Source organism: Ceratotherium simum, chromosome 10 (assembly GCF_057802395.1).
Source record: "Ceratotherium simum simum isolate JZ-2026a chromosome 10, ASM5780239v1, whole genome shotgun sequence".
In the NCBI taxonomy this organism is placed as follows: domain Eukaryota; kingdom Metazoa; phylum Chordata; class Mammalia; order Perissodactyla; family Rhinocerotidae; genus Ceratotherium; species Ceratotherium simum.
Window position 1 is genome coordinate 35,474,215 of NC_141909.1, and position 15,532 is coordinate 35,489,746.

The 15,532-nt window shown below is 37.7% G+C and overlaps 1 long non-coding RNA gene across 1 annotated transcript in view; it reads left to right on the forward strand.

Annotated features, from left to right (window-relative positions):
* The window catches only part of LOC147916093 (uncharacterized), a 55,837-nt gene extending 46,612 nt beyond the window's left edge, over positions 1-9,225 (forward strand). Inside the window, exons 3-5 of the long non-coding RNA XR_015553341.1 lie at positions 2,475-2,581; positions 7,272-7,346; positions 8,151-9,225. This is a non-coding gene — a long non-coding RNA (uncharacterized LOC147916093). The remainder of the gene's footprint in view (positions 1-2,474; positions 2,582-7,271; positions 7,347-8,150) is intronic.
* Positions 9,226-15,532: the final 6,307 nt, after the last annotated feature.

Consider the following 15,532-nt stretch of genomic DNA (forward strand, 5'->3'; position numbering starts at 1 on the left):
TAAAATCAGCCTCGGTTTCAATTGATTCTTTTGGAGTGGGGAGTTTGGGAGCGAAAAAAGGGAATCCTTATGGTGTAGTGAACAAGTTATTTGCACAGTAGCAAAGAATCTTCTAGACAGCATTCAAAACAGAGCAGAAGGCATTTGCCGTTTAGATGCTCAGGGGAACCACAATTCCTCTAGGTGCCATTCCATGGATGTGTGACCTCACCATTGGTCCTACAAGTAACAGCATTTATGAAGGAAATGGAGTTGATAAACAGCATGAAATTGAGACAAAAAAATCTACACTTTAACAACTGAACTTAGAGTGGTTGAACAGAGAGTGAAAGCTGTCATATTGTTGTGACAGACAAAATTGACTAGGCTAGGACTGTGGACTTCGAACAATGTGATTAAAAAACAGGCAAGGTCAATTAAAGAAGAAGACTCATTTCAAAGACATTTCCAAAATGCCTCCTGGAAGTCCAGTAGAACTTTCTAGCCTTACCTCCCACTACTACCCTCTCATGCTTGATTGCTCCAGTCAAACTGGGCAGTAAAACTTGTAGCTTTACTATTGACGTGGAGTTCTGAAAATTTCAGACCTCCCTCTCCTTTACATTTCCTACCATATTAGTGTTTTCATATCTTTAGAAATTTGAAGTAAACTTAAAAGTAATCGTAGTTTCATAGCTTTGCCATTTTTCTGGATGATAATTTGTCTTTGTTTGCTAACTCTTCCTCTTGAATTTCAAGAATTAGTTACTTATTCATTATTATCATTGACATTTCCTGTGCTTTCATTTGTTTCTCTACCACTGACTGTTTCCTCAATTTCATTATTATCAAACAGCCGTTCTGTGATAGACTGCTGTTCCCCATCTTCATATTGATTAATTTCATTTTCACATGCATCATTCTGATTTCCAACATCTTCAGAGCTGTCTTCAGAAGATGAGTCATTTGCAAAGACAGATTTTCATTAGTGGAGTCATCCTTAGAGTCAGAATGTGATGGTCTGTTCACAGGAATATTGTTTGCTCCTCTGTGTCTTTCATTATCTCTTGGAAGGGATGTGCCTGATGTACTTGCTTAGTCATTATCCAAGTAATTAAAATCAAATGTACTTATTTTGTAGATTAAACAAGAACATTCTTTATTATGATTGTTTGCAATTGAAGCTTCAGGGACACTTTAGGCTAGATATTACATTAAATATTATTTTCCATTTAAATTAAAATATTTAATCAGAAACTCTGAAAAGCAAGATACATAAGCTAATGCCTCATATGTGAAGTTCATGAAATGCAGTTCCGCTATAATATTCTTTTGTGAAGTTAATGTGCAACAAATAAAAAGTTTAAGAGATTATTAACACTGATTATAGATCTAGTCACTAGCATAGTTACTGTTCTGTGTGTGTGTAAGTTTTCTAATAGGTTATAAACAGTTTAGGACTAGAATTCTTTAAAATTTTTAAAGAATTTTTTCCCCCACTCAGGGACATTTTTGTAAGTAAGGACATTTTGGATAATTAATTGATTAAATTTCTATGTAAAAATGTACAATCTGATAACTAAGTTGGCATTGGAGGGAAACAAGAAGAGAAATTATTTTGTGTACCCCAAAGACATGAAGTCTATGAACTCTCCAGTGTGTGTCTACCTTTTTGTATCAGATGATCAGGGGAGCTGGTGACTGGGTGCTCTGGGGATCGTATGAAAATGTATCTCAGGAGTGAGGAAAGTTTGGGGGTCTGGAGGAGAAAGCCTATGGGAACTGGCACTTCACTGATAGCACAAAGAAGGGCTTATCCTTATTTAAAGTGGGTTGGGAAATATCATATTTGAAGAATTTAGGATCCAGAAGAAGTAAGAGGGTGGAGTTTTCATGTGCAGGTCCTGCTGAGCTGTTTTCCCTGTCACTGCCTTTGAGGCAGTGACCCTCTCCGCTGGGCAAAAAGAAGGCTGGGCTAGTAAGGATTCTGGCTTCTTGAGGTGAATCAGGATAGAGGGAACAAAGAGGGAGCTGAGAAAGTGTGAGATTTCACTGGAATCAGCATAAAAAGCAAACACTACAAAGATGTATTTACCCCTCTCACATGGCAAGGGTTATATCAGGAACCCTTCAGGTCTGCTAGCTACACAGCAGGAAGGTAGTGTTGTTTCAGAGGAATTGCTGCAACATACCACCATGCAAAGTTATAGTCTTGGGACAGCTTGGAACAAGCCCAGCCTTGAACCTAGTGAGGGGAAGGGCAAATCAAGATTCTCAGCCTTCAGTCCCACGAACACCAGAAGTACCACAGGTCTGGCAGCCGTAAGGAGGGAGGTTTCAGCCAGTGTTTGAAAAAGCATTGGTAGAGGGGATTCTGTAGAGATGTAAGAAGTTAGCCCATCACTGGTGTGTCAACCAGGTGTCTTAGTCAGTTCAGGCTGCTGTATCAAGAATACCGTGGACTCAATGGCTTAAACAACATTCATTTCTTACAGATCTGAAGGCTGGAAGTCTGAGATCAGGGTGTCAACATGATCAACTTCTGGTGAGGACTGTCTTCCTGGCTTGCCATGTGTCCTCACATGGCAGAAAGAGAGAAAGAGTAAGCTCTCTCTGTCTCTTCTTCTAGGGGCATTAATCCCATCATGAGGGCTCCACTCTCATGAGGAAATTACCTCCCAAAGGCCCCATCTCCAAAAGCCATCACATTGGGGATTAGGGTTTCAACATATGTATTTTGAGGGGACACAAACATTCAGTCCATAGCACCAGGTAAGGCTGTCCTCTGTCTGACTAGTAGTTTTGGAAGGAGTTGTTTAATGGAGAAGAGTTTCTGTAGCCAAAGGGGAAACGTATACACTCTTTTTTCTATCCTGGGGCAGATAGACTCTCAATGGACCATATTTCTATTTATTTATTTGTTTGTTTATTTATTTATTTATTCATTTTTGTGTGAGAAAGATCGGCCCTGAGCTAACATCTGCTAATCCTCCTCTTTTTTTTTTACTGAGGAAGACTGGCCCTGGGCTAACATCCATGCCCATCTTCCTCTACTTTATATGGGACGCCGCCACAGCATGGCTTGAAAAGCAGTGCGTCGGTGCGTGCCCGGGATCCGAACCCATGAACCCCGAGCCGCTGCAGCGGAGTGCGAGCACTTAACCACTTGTGCCACTGGGCCGGCCTCTGAGTGGACCATATTTCTAGAGCCTAACTTGGCCATATTGTCTTGAAAGGTTGGGCCTAATCATTATATCACTGGGGGTGGGTGTTGTCCTGACACTGCCCATGTCTGGTGCTGACTCAAGTAACAGAAAACCCACGTCAACTTGAGACTAATGGGGCTTTGGGGGCCCTGTTGGATATTTTTGCCTCATTCTTGATTTATTTGTTGGATTTGTGTCTATTCAGTAGAAAATTTTAGGATTTCTCTTGCTTTTTAAAAACTAATCTTTTTTTTCAGTTAATTTCCTTTTGTGCATTTCCTAGATTTATCCCCTCAGTCCTTCTGTGTGTGTGTGTGTGTGTGTGTGTGTGTGTGTGTGTGTAGACAGCATAATGTATATTTTAAAATAAATTCTCAGTTCAAACGAAGCAAATATTTTTTTAGGAGAATTATACTATCTAGGATTTTGTATTTAGATTTTTAAGGGACTCTTCAAACTATAATGCTACTGTGCTACTGTAATTTCATGCATACCACACAGTTCAGGCCTTGTGTGAGTTTACTCAGAGTTGTTTACTTGAATAAAAGATAAAAGCAAAACAAATATTTTTAGCTGTTACTTACATCAAGTACAATATACTTCCCCTTCTCTAAACAAGTTAAATTTATTAAAAGAATAATTTATGAGTGCCCGTTGTAGGGAAATGGATTGCCTTAGTGTGATTCCATTGTTAATTAATGAGAAAAATGAAGTTAACAAAACAAAAGACTGTATCCGAATTCTTCATGGAGACTATTAAAATAAGTGGAGAGAGTCCAGAAACCTCCCAAAGAATACCCTCCACACAACCCAGACAATCCACTTAAAAAAAAGCATTAGCTAATTTGCTTCAAATTTTAATAATTTTGGGATATAGAAAGGAAAATGCAAGGAACATTGGAAAAATTAAAATCAATCGCTGCTACAAATATTATTTCTTACGCTGTTCTCAGTCATTTTACTTTTATGATAAAATTTAGAACATATATTCTGGTAAAATACTATCTCCCTATTTTTAAAAATCACAGAGAACTGATAGTAAAGCACATTTAATCACCCATCCCTCCTCACCGTCTATTTAAGGCTGTGTTCTTTGTTTCAAGGTCCTGTTGAAATAAAACAGAATGAAATTAGTGACCTTCATACTGACTTCCCTAACCAGCTTCTGGGAACCGACCCAGCCATCAGTCTGTCAATAGCTTGTGCAGTTTCAGATTTCATTTGGGAAAAAAAAAAAATTCTAGTTCCTTTCCATAAACATCATATTTCAATTGTTTCTTTAAAACAAGCTAATTACATTTACACATGTTACATACTAATAAAGACCTATTTTGTTGGTAAGCTTTCTGCAGAGTGGAGCTTGATTGGAAATGTTTTATTTGAGGCATATGGAGAGAGCTGCGATAGTGAAGCAAAATATTTATCATTCTTCCCTGTTTGGTTTAGATTTGTCAATCTTTTTCCTTCTTTACATAAAACAACATCTTGCATACAAACTGTTTAAAAGTTGAAATAGTGGCATTCCAAATGTAGTCAGAGAAAGGAAACTACGGTTAAATTTAGAAAGAAAAATGTAGGTAAAGGAGAAAAATGCTGTCAGCTAAGATTTGGAAGCCTGGGAAGAGCTGCAAGGTCTTAAAAGATGAGTGATTACTAGATTCCGCGAGTGAGATCATAGAGGACTCAGGAACATAGCTCAATCTTTACTTTTTAATCTTTGTCCTAAATTTAGACTAGTTTGTTTAATACCTTATTTCATCTTTTTTTGTTGTTCTTGATGTTCTCATCTTTTCATGTTCCTTTTTTTAAAAAAAATTCCCATCCTTAAGTTTTTCTTTGTTGTATATATTTATTTTCCTGTCTGGCCTCAAGAGTGGAACATCGAAATTTTTGTCCTTTTTAAAGATGTCCTCAGTTGTTTCTGCAGAACACTTGTCAGAAATGCTTGACACTGTGGCCCACGTAAGTCCTCCACAGAATCAGAAGCTATCTCCTTTCAGCTGTACCAACAAACAATGCCTACTTTTCAGTAGGGGATTTTCTATTAGTGAATTCCTCAGGGTGTGACACATTTCCTCAAAGTCAGATTTCCTGAAGTCACAAACATTTTATTATTTCCTTTAATCTTGCGTGACTTTGCATTTCAACCCCTGTAATATTTATTATCCCTGGATCCTAGAAGTTTTCTTACTGTGACCTTAAAATTGCTTATCATCCAGGCTAATTTGCTTGTGTTTGGTCCAGAATGGCCTATAGTGCTATGGTGCTGTGCCCTTTGAAGATCCATCACATCAGTGGTTAGAATTTTAGTCTTAAGGAAAAATTCATCCCCAGGATTATTTCTAATATTTTATATATTTTTTATGTAATACTTGGAGGGATTCCTGAGTCTTAATATGTTTCATGTAAAGGAAATACTGTGTCTGAGCCTGTCCAGCATGGTAGGAGGGACAGCTCAACATGTGTTTTTCAAAACCCAGTGACTGCTGTGTCTTTGAGGGAGTTTCCTCTGTATTGCAGGCAAGCTCATGTAGCTACTATTTTGAAAGGCAGTGTGAAGGTAGAGAGAGATTGCATTTAGTTATTTTTTTCTAGACTTCTATAGTCTGTTTACTCTGTACACTGCTCTTATTTTTTTCCTAATCTCCTCTCAACGTTGGAAAAGTCTCTGTCATTTAAAACACACTACCAAGATAAAGGTCATCTTAACGTTTTTGATATTTTCTCCTGAGGTTGATACTTTAAAAAATGTTTTTCTACACACACTTCTACCTGTTAAACCCTTGAAGCAAGGACAGTCTTAGTCTATTTAGAAATACCCTCCTTAGTCTATTTAGAAATACCTTCCTGGGACTCTTTTCCCTTCCAAATACAAATAAATGCAGATGGCTATGAGACCAAAGATCTTATTGAGGAGCAGTACAGTGAGAGAGAGCTTCTGGCTTTGGAGTTTGAGAGTCCTGGTTCAGATCCCGGCTGGAACTTGGTACATTTGGGCAACTTGCTAAACTTTGTTGAGACTCAGTTTATTCATCCATTAAAGGGGATAATAATACCCATTGTGAGGATTAATTAGTATATAATGTATATAAACTCTCAAAAGACTTAAGTGAATGGTCAGTAATAATAGTAATAAAATCACTCTGTTGTATTTAAAGTCTTATTAGATGGTGCCCTTCAGGATTCACATTCTTGGAAAGTTAAAGAAAAACCATGTCCTGCATTTCTTACCTTTCAGTCTCTTTTCCTTATGATATCAGCATCACCGGGCAAGAATGGAAACCAGGGTGTTTTCTGCCCCCTTTGTTTAGTATAGGATGCTGCCTGTCCTGCTTTACTCTATGGTAACTCGGAGTGACTTGAAATCTCAAAGGCCCATAGACTGCTTGAGGATTTTGCAGAGCAAACTGAATTGGCCTGAGGAATGCTGACCTACTTCTCAAATAAATCTCCATAGGACTAAGGTCATGTGATATAGTTGAATAATCATGTTCTTTGGAGTCAGTGGTATCTGGGTTCCAATCCTGGTGCTGCCACTTGTACACTGTGGTGTCTTGGGTAGTTTGCCTCATCCCCCTAGAGTTTCCTTTCCTTATCTGCAAAATGGTGCCAATCATATTTCCTGTGCAGGTTGCCAATTGCATGGAATTGTGCATGGGGAGCACCCAGAGGAGGTTGTTGGGATTGCAAACATAAATGGCCTCAAAAAAGAGTGAAAAGAACCTTGGGCTTGAGTTTTAATCCTAATTTTGCCACCCTCTCACTAGGTGAATAGGACAGGTTGCTTAACCTTGATTTCTAAATTGATGTGTTGAAACTAAACATTGTTAAAGGAATTATCATTTTTTTGAAACATATCGTGGATGTAGAGGACTTAAGTGAAATTCTGAAATATCTTTTCAAAAATTGTCTTTTGGTGCCACTTTCAGTGAAAGAGTAAGGAGTTGGAAGTGTGACACGTTCTACCATTTGGTTACTTCTTTTGTTCTTTTGATGTATGAGGAATGTGGGCCAATTGCTGGGCTTTTATTCAGCCTCCTTGTAAGGTAAAGTGAAGGGCTTAGTAACAATTTCTTTCTCCTAAAGTTTTTTTCCAAAATCTAGGAATAATCCAAACTTGAAACTGCTGCAGGCTGAAGTGCGTTCTGGGAGTTAAGTGAGGTGAGTCTCAGAGTCTCCAAAAACAGCTCCCAGTCAAAAACAGCAGACAGCAACTGGCCAGTTAGGGGTTGCACCCCAAATTGGGGTTTAAATGATACTCAAGAAAAGAAAGATTAAGATATGTGTTTCACAAAAGGAACTTGACACTTTTCTATCATTTAGAATGTTTGCTGTGTTTAACTTGCTTTCTCTTTTTGAGACTGAGCAGTGCATTTCCAGATTAATTTGCAGCATATTTAACTGTATGGGGAGTTTCTGTCTCATAAGGCTATATGAAATAATGAGCAGATAAGAAAAGCCGAATCGTAGCATATCTGCATAGAAGTCCGTGACACATTTATGTGCATAAAAATGCTCTCCTTATTTCTAAGGAGTAGTCAAGACAAATAAAAAATACACTCGATTGAATGACAAAGGAAATCGCAGTGCCCCCTGAAGGTTTGAGCTGGACCTCGCTGGCCTGAAGGCTGTGACAGGGACTGCTAAATGGCAGACAGTAGCTGCACTTCTGCTGTCACGGTTTCAGCAATTGTCACTGTCAAAATGTAGCGCATTCATTATGCAGGTACAAAACTATAATTAAGAACATTGGCCAAGAAAGGGGGAGGGGAATTGGACGGTTCAGGGAGTTGGAAGTAGGATAAAGAGCAGTTCTCCTCTAGGTCACTAGTTCAAACTTCGCCCATATTGGTAATGACTGACAGTCATTAACATATGATGGCTGTTTGATGGCCTATATGAGTAGGTGCCCATATCAGAAAAGTCACCATTGTAATTGGCATTAATTGGCACTTCTGTTGGCAGCGTCAGCCGAGAGGCTGAAGATTGAGTGGGCTATAGCGAGTGAATTATCCTCTCATCCTGAGAAGCGGGCCTCCCAGGGCCGAGATGAAGCACCGCCGCAGTGCATTGTGGGAAAGCTGCTGCTGTCCCAGCTCCTCGTGCCCTGCAAACAGAGGACATCGGTGTGTAATGCTATTTGGCACCCTGCTTGATGAGCACTGAATCTACTTAAAATCCAGCCTCACCAAAACGAACAATGGGCCTAGGAACCGCAAAAGGGGCGGCGTGTGAGATAATGAGGGGAACCTTCAGCGCTTCATCCTCTCCTGGTTTGTTTCCTGCTGAACCGCGCTTGGTCAGAGAGCTGAGCAGCTTCCTGTGGGATCCGCAGCAATGATTGATTGTAACTTAGGTTTTGTAAAAAAACATACTCTTTTTGGAAATGAAAAAGCAAAGGCTTTCTTAACGGCCTGCAGTAAAACACTGTTCAACGAGCCACCATGTTGACTTTTTATAGTTGAAAATTAAAGGTCCTCTGTAATCATTTTTTGCTCTTCATTGATTTAAGGACCCAGTCGAATAATAATTTAGACCCAACTTTTCATCTCTGTGTAGATTCATGATTTGTAAGCTGTTTCTGGCAACTCTCTCTGTAATACCAATGAAATTTCTTTTTATTCATCTCACTTTTTGGCTCGACTCCCTCATAATTAGCTTCTAGGTCAAAGTAACAAGTATTTAAGACTAAATTTCTGTGGATATCAACTCCTAAAGGACATTTCACACCACAGCACCAGTCACCATTTCCGTAGCATTCTTCATCTACCTTATATTTTTGCTGAAGTAAAGTATTTGGGCAATGTGTTTTCTAAAAAATTAAACACCAGAAAAAAGTTTATTTATTTGTACTTTAAATGGCTATTGTTTTCAGATTTCAAAAAAGCAGATTGCTGAAAGTACAGTTACAAAAAACAAAATAGAAGAATGTTTAAAGTGTAGTAAAAAATGTAGTGGTTTTGTTTGAATTGTTATTTAAATCAAAAGAAAAGCCGTTTCTCGAGTTTGTTATCTGCAAAATCAGAGTACTTTTTCCTTGATAAGCAAAATTTGTGTCTTAGAATATTCATATTTTTTATTCAAATAAATTTTATACAGTTTCCTTTTGGAAAATTAAACTAAACATCTCATTTCCTCAATATATTTTTTTTCTTTAAATTTTCTGCTTCAAAATCTGGTAATTATCTGGGTTTTTAGCATTGTAAAATAAGTGTGAAAGTTTTACTATAGGTGGCGCTCTTGCATACATCTTGCTTTTAGAAATGTCCCTCTATGTCGAATGAGTTTGGCAGGCAAGTTTAATGGCAGCTGCTTAATAGTATACATTATATATTATAAATTCTACTTAATGATTCTGCCCAGATAAAGAGCCATGAGCCCATTCCTCAATGATTGATATGCTTGTTTCATCCAAATTACCACCATTTGGTATATTATGACTTTTATTAGCAATCCAAGAATTTTAACAAGTAGATCATGGCTCACCCACATTAAAGTGTGAGAGAAATTTGGATCTTTCCGTTTTCTCCCCAACTACGGAGATGGTACCACTTATGTTTCCTGTTTTCAAAATACAGATTTTAAGACATGATTAAATGAAGGTGGGATGTGTACTAAAAGAGCAAATTCACTCTCTTGGAAGAAAGATGATGGATGCAGGGTTCTCACACTGACCCAAAGTAAGGGGTATTTACAATCAAAATGTTACCCAATGATTTGACAAAATTCAGTACATGAGAAAGCATTACATATTATCATTTATTTTAGGTGAAGGGAAGATACCATGGAAATTTTAATTTTTGATAAAGAGATAGACTAGATTAAGAAAGCTAAGAACATAGGGATCTGTGTGTGTACTTGAGAGAGGTGACAGAAGGAAAATGAGAGAAAAGTGAGGAGAGAAGGGAACAGAGAGAGGAAAAAGACTTTTCCATCAGGAGCGAGTTGTTTGGGCTTTCACTAGAATAGAGGAGTCCATCCTCTGTCTGGTGTTAAAGCTCTTCTCTGGAACTACAGGGATGATGGTGTTCTTCCCAGAGAGGCCTCCTAATCAGGTTACCATCTAGTTTCCAGGGTTGATATTTTGTTAATTGGTTAAATCTGTCCTGTGGTTTAGCCACACACAAATATTTCACTTACAAAGTATCTCAAAGAAGATGTTTAGGAAAATACATCATTCCCATTCTGTAAGTCTTTCATGCTATTTTGGAAAATTTGGGGATAAATTAATTCTCTCTGATCCATACATATATCACCATAGTACACTGAGAATGTACAAAGACCTCTTTCCGTTTGACGTTTCATACTCAGAGAGAGCTCCTTGATTTTTTTCCCTAAAGCTTTTGCATAACAAATTAAAAATAACCTTCCTTGATGATTTAGTGGCATGAACTGAGATTAGAACTTCAAAGACAGTTGCACACAAGATGCACTTATTGTTCTTGTGTTCCCTTTAAATATTCTAAAATGTCATGTTAAAAATGTCATTGCCATTTATTTACCTCTTCTTGTTCTATATTTGTTTATATGGAAGGAAAATTCTTCATTGTACAACTTTTAAGACTCTCACATTTCCATTAAAACCAAACTTTGTACAGAGGGGAAGCTCACCAATCATAATTCCATACATAACCTTTCAAGAAACAAAATTAGCAGTTTGATATTAAATCTTGAGCACAATAGAAAATGCTTATTTAATAACCAATGTGGTATATCTAGCAGCAAAATTTCTGAGTTTCCTTTTTAAATGTGTGAATAGATTAACATCTCTTTGTTCACCTCCCCCCCCCCACACACTCTAGTTTATTAGAATAAATTAGGAATGATACGTAGCTTCCAAAAAAATGTGCTATTCATTATGTACATGTTTCCTTTAATGTGAGTATTTTAGCAGTAATGCTGTTAACATTGGCAATTTGGGAAGACGGTCCCCATGTTAGCTAGGAAAGTTCATTCATCAGCAAAACTTTGTCAAATGCCTATGTGCCAGGCAGTGTTTTAAGCACTTTATATATATATATGAATTAATTTAATCTTCCCCCAAACCCTAAGAAGGAGGTGTTATCACCCTCATCTTACAAATGGAAAGTTGAGTCACAGAGAGCTTTAGTAACCAAGCCAAGGTCCCACAGCTAGTGAGTAGCACTTCCAGGATTTGATGGCCACCACGTGACTCTACAGAATACATCCTCACGCACCACATGTGTGGCTTCTCAGATGGTGCCAGAAACTTTGTGGGAATACTGACCACAGTTTTACTCAAGAGCGTATGTTTGATGGTGAGCCTACTTCTATGAATGGCGGCTCCCAGCGATTTTCTTTGTTTTCTGGATATCTGGCCATAACTAGGACTTGAGGTTCAGAGCTAAAGAGAAACAAAGGGAGTTTCAAGTGATTATGAAATAAGGAAAGAGAATTATGGGTTTTGTAGGGTACTTGGAACTAAGACAAGGAATTTGGAATCCCGACTTTAAGTTCCTATGAGATTTGATTTATTTCAGGATGATTTTACATGTATTTTCTCACTTGTGGGAGGACTTGAGCCCACTTTAATAAGTGGAAAGGAGTGAAGATAGGGCAGAAAAGTGTGAACCAAAGAAGTTATTTTTCTGCTTTGAATGCATTGAACTACTAGGATGGAGACAGAATCAAGGAGACATCCAGTAGGAGTTCAGGCTGAGGAAAATGTCCTATTCTTTATCAACATTGTTGCATTATTTACTTTGAGTGCTTAAGAATTCTCAGAACTCTCGATACACAAATAGTCAAATAAAATCAAAAATTACAGTTGCGAAACAATTCTCCAAGTCAAATAAAATCACAAAATACTGTTGGAAGATTTTCACTACGGGTCTCTTGTGTTTCTACACTTTCTGCAGACAGAGGCACCGATTGCTTTTGTGCTGGACATGTTTATATAGTGAACAGCCTTGGAAGATAGAGATAGCGTCTCCCTCTGGAGAAAAGGGCTGACTGTCCATTACATGCACAGGGTTTCTCTCCTCTGATGCAACCTGTTACATTTGAAGATGTCACCTGGCTCTCTTTGCATTGCCCTGTGGGAACTGGGGCTTGGAAAACTAAAGCAAAAATAATGATACAATACTCTGGCAACTACTATTACTCATAGTAATAACATCCTTTTTCTTTGAGCTAGGAGTATTGTGTCTTTTGTCATCACCCATGAAAACTATGGCAGGCTAACTTGCTAGCTTGCAAATAGGGTAAAATCTCAGGCCCTTTATAGTTCTTGATAAATATGTACTATTATCAAAAGGTGTTTGGATTATTCCTTGGATAATAATCTCATTTCATTGATAAGTATAACTGAATGTAGCTATAATTTCTATATATTAATATAGACTATATAATTTATTCTCTGAAAATTTCCCATTGCAAATTGAATTCTTTCTACCTCAGAGTATCTTCTTCCTTTTCTTATACGCATTTTTTAACACTCTCCTACTTTAGCAGATTCACATTTTGATGTCTTATCAGAAAAAGAAAATATGCATAGCAATATGTCAATGAGAACTGAGACCACCTGGAATATTGTATGGGCTACAATTTGGAAATCATTGTTTTAAACCATTACATCTCTGCAAGATGATCAAACTACATTTTTCCCTGCATGAACACAGAATATTTTATCCATCAGAGACTTTCCATTTAGTTTAGTAGCAAAGTAGTTTAACAGAGCTCTTGATTATTATTAGGACACCTAAATTCTAGTCTTCACTTGGTCAAGAGTGCTGTGTCAGCAAAGTGTCTCATTGTCTCCTTTTTGAAAAAATGGGGATAATAAACCTTGCCACCTGCCTGCCTCACAGCCATATTGAGAATACTAATGAGAGTCTCTTGAGAGATTTTGAAATCTGCAGAAGGAATATGCTCTATAAATATACAGTACAAAATCATATCATTTTAGAACTGAAGAGTTCATAGGAAACACTTGTTCATTTTATAGGTGAAGAAACTGAGGTCCAGAAAGGTTAAATGGTCAGTCTGAGGTCATATAATTGGTTAGTGTATAACAAAGTAGGAGAAACTCAGTCACCCAGTTTTCATTTTTAAAAGAGTTGCCTAGTGGTAAAAAAGATTAATAATCCCAGATATTTCCAGATATATAGTTATGTTATTCCCTTAGTGGCTTGGCGTAAGACAGGTTGCTCCCCAGAGGCAAGTCAATTTGGTAATTGCAGTTCATCAAGGATTTTACTTGCATCCAATGAGTATTTGGTTTTTGGCAGTTGTACTGAATTTACCTGCGTGAACAATATTCTTGAAGATACCCTTGGAAGAGCTGGTACCTCAGTTAGGTTTAGAAGGAGTTGATGAACTCTTTCAGGGGGCTGGAGTAATAACTTAGGCTCAATATGAAACATATACATGTGAGTATGTTGCCATATTTTCTCTTCAGTAGTTTACTTGGTGTGATTGAATTTCTCCAACTGCTTTCAATGTTTACTAGTATACACTTGCCAAGGAGCATCAGCACCTTCCCTGGGCTCTGTAGTGCCAACGACAGCTGAGAGCTGTCAGACAGCCAAGACTCACTAGAAACTGTTTACCCATATCCAGGTACAAACATTGGAGCCCGAACCTGCATCACTTATCATGTTGATGCTCTTAATTAGGTACTAATTAAATATTGTGGCTGGAATTCCTCTTTTTGTGGTATAGAAGACTAGTTTGAAGCAAATGTTGTTTGACCCAAAACAAACAGGTTAAGTCATCAGGAATTTCCAGGTGTCTTACACTCTTAACAGATCCTTAGCCAATGTGTACTATACCCAGGTTGCAATAAGTTTGCTAACATACTATTTGGAAATATGTCCTTATTCTTAGTTTTGTCCATTCAGGGTACCAGAATTTTGATCTTTATTTGTCTTTTAATTCAGGAATTTTTGTAAAAGATCATAGGATTTGTTGAGACTGGCTGAAACCATATTCTGAAAAATAGCATGTGTTTTACTGAATATACAACATATGCTAAAGGAAATACAGTGGCTTCTGATATCAATTTCCAGTCCTACTGGAAAGAACAGATTTGACCCTTAACCCTTAACTGGCTTGGCAAGGGGATTAGTCTCTGTTCTGGTCCAGCTTGGAGTCCCTTCAGAGAGCCCAACATGGCTCTTGCCTCCTACCCTCTTCCTCCGGTCATCAACTCCTGATTCACTTGCAGGAAGTTCCCTCTAAATAGCATCTTTTCCGGTTGCTCTAAAGTCCTACCTGCCTGACCTATCAGTTACTGGGCTGTTGGCGTGATGCTGCCATGCTGTCTCTGCAACTTGAGCATCTTTGTTCTCTTCCTTGAGTTCTCCACCTGCCATGACTAGCAACGCACTTGGTGTGAGAGAAACAATTTAAATACATTTTGGTAAGAACACCAGTGGACAACCTCTCATCCTGTCCTCCCTCCCCTCCTTTGCACGGTGCCATGACGTTACCAGTGAGACATCATAAGTCATCACCTGGAAACTGTAGCTCAAAGCCGTTATCTGTTTCCTCACTTCAGTTCCAATATCAGGTAGATATATATGTACTGTTTATTTAATAGGACTCATAGGCAATAGTTTCCTTCTTCTCATGTGCTCCTGCCTTAATTTGGACTAAATAATTGTTCTAATAATGATATGAACAACTCACATTTATTCAACACTTACAATGTGCTATGACACTATTTTAAATGATGTACATATATTAACTTATTTAATCCTCAAGATACAGAGGATAGATAGTCATCTAAGTTATTGATATTCTGTCTTTCTGTCAGCAAGAGGGAGACAAATATACAAAAAAATTATTTTAGGCTAAAATATGATTATTCTCTTGTGTGTCCTACATTAGAGTTTAGGCAATCCACAAAGTGTTTTGTTTTGAAATTGTGTATCAGTTAGTGATAGCTGCCACAGGGGCCCTTGTATTTTAAGAAGGCTTATCTCAGATAGGAGAAAAGAAACTCTTTCCAAATATTTCTTCAGAGACTGAAGAGATACTTTTTAAAAATGTCAGTAACAAATGTGAGATTTATTGGCATGATAAAATAAGACTATACCTGAATACCTTGTAATTGAATAGGTTCACATTGTTGTATAATTGTTAAAACAAAAATTCATTATTAGTAGGCTACATGTGAATGCTTATTTGGAAAAACTGAGGGAACATAGCAGTTTTGTTTTTTCAATATCAAGTATACAGTTCACGTAGGGGTCAAGGATCCATTCTGTACTGGGATTTCTAAAGCACTGTAAAACAACTTTTTAGGCATTGGTATGAAGTAAAAGCCTTCTTTCAAATAAAAAAATGCTATAAAAATGATACCAGTTTGTGGGTTGTCTTTC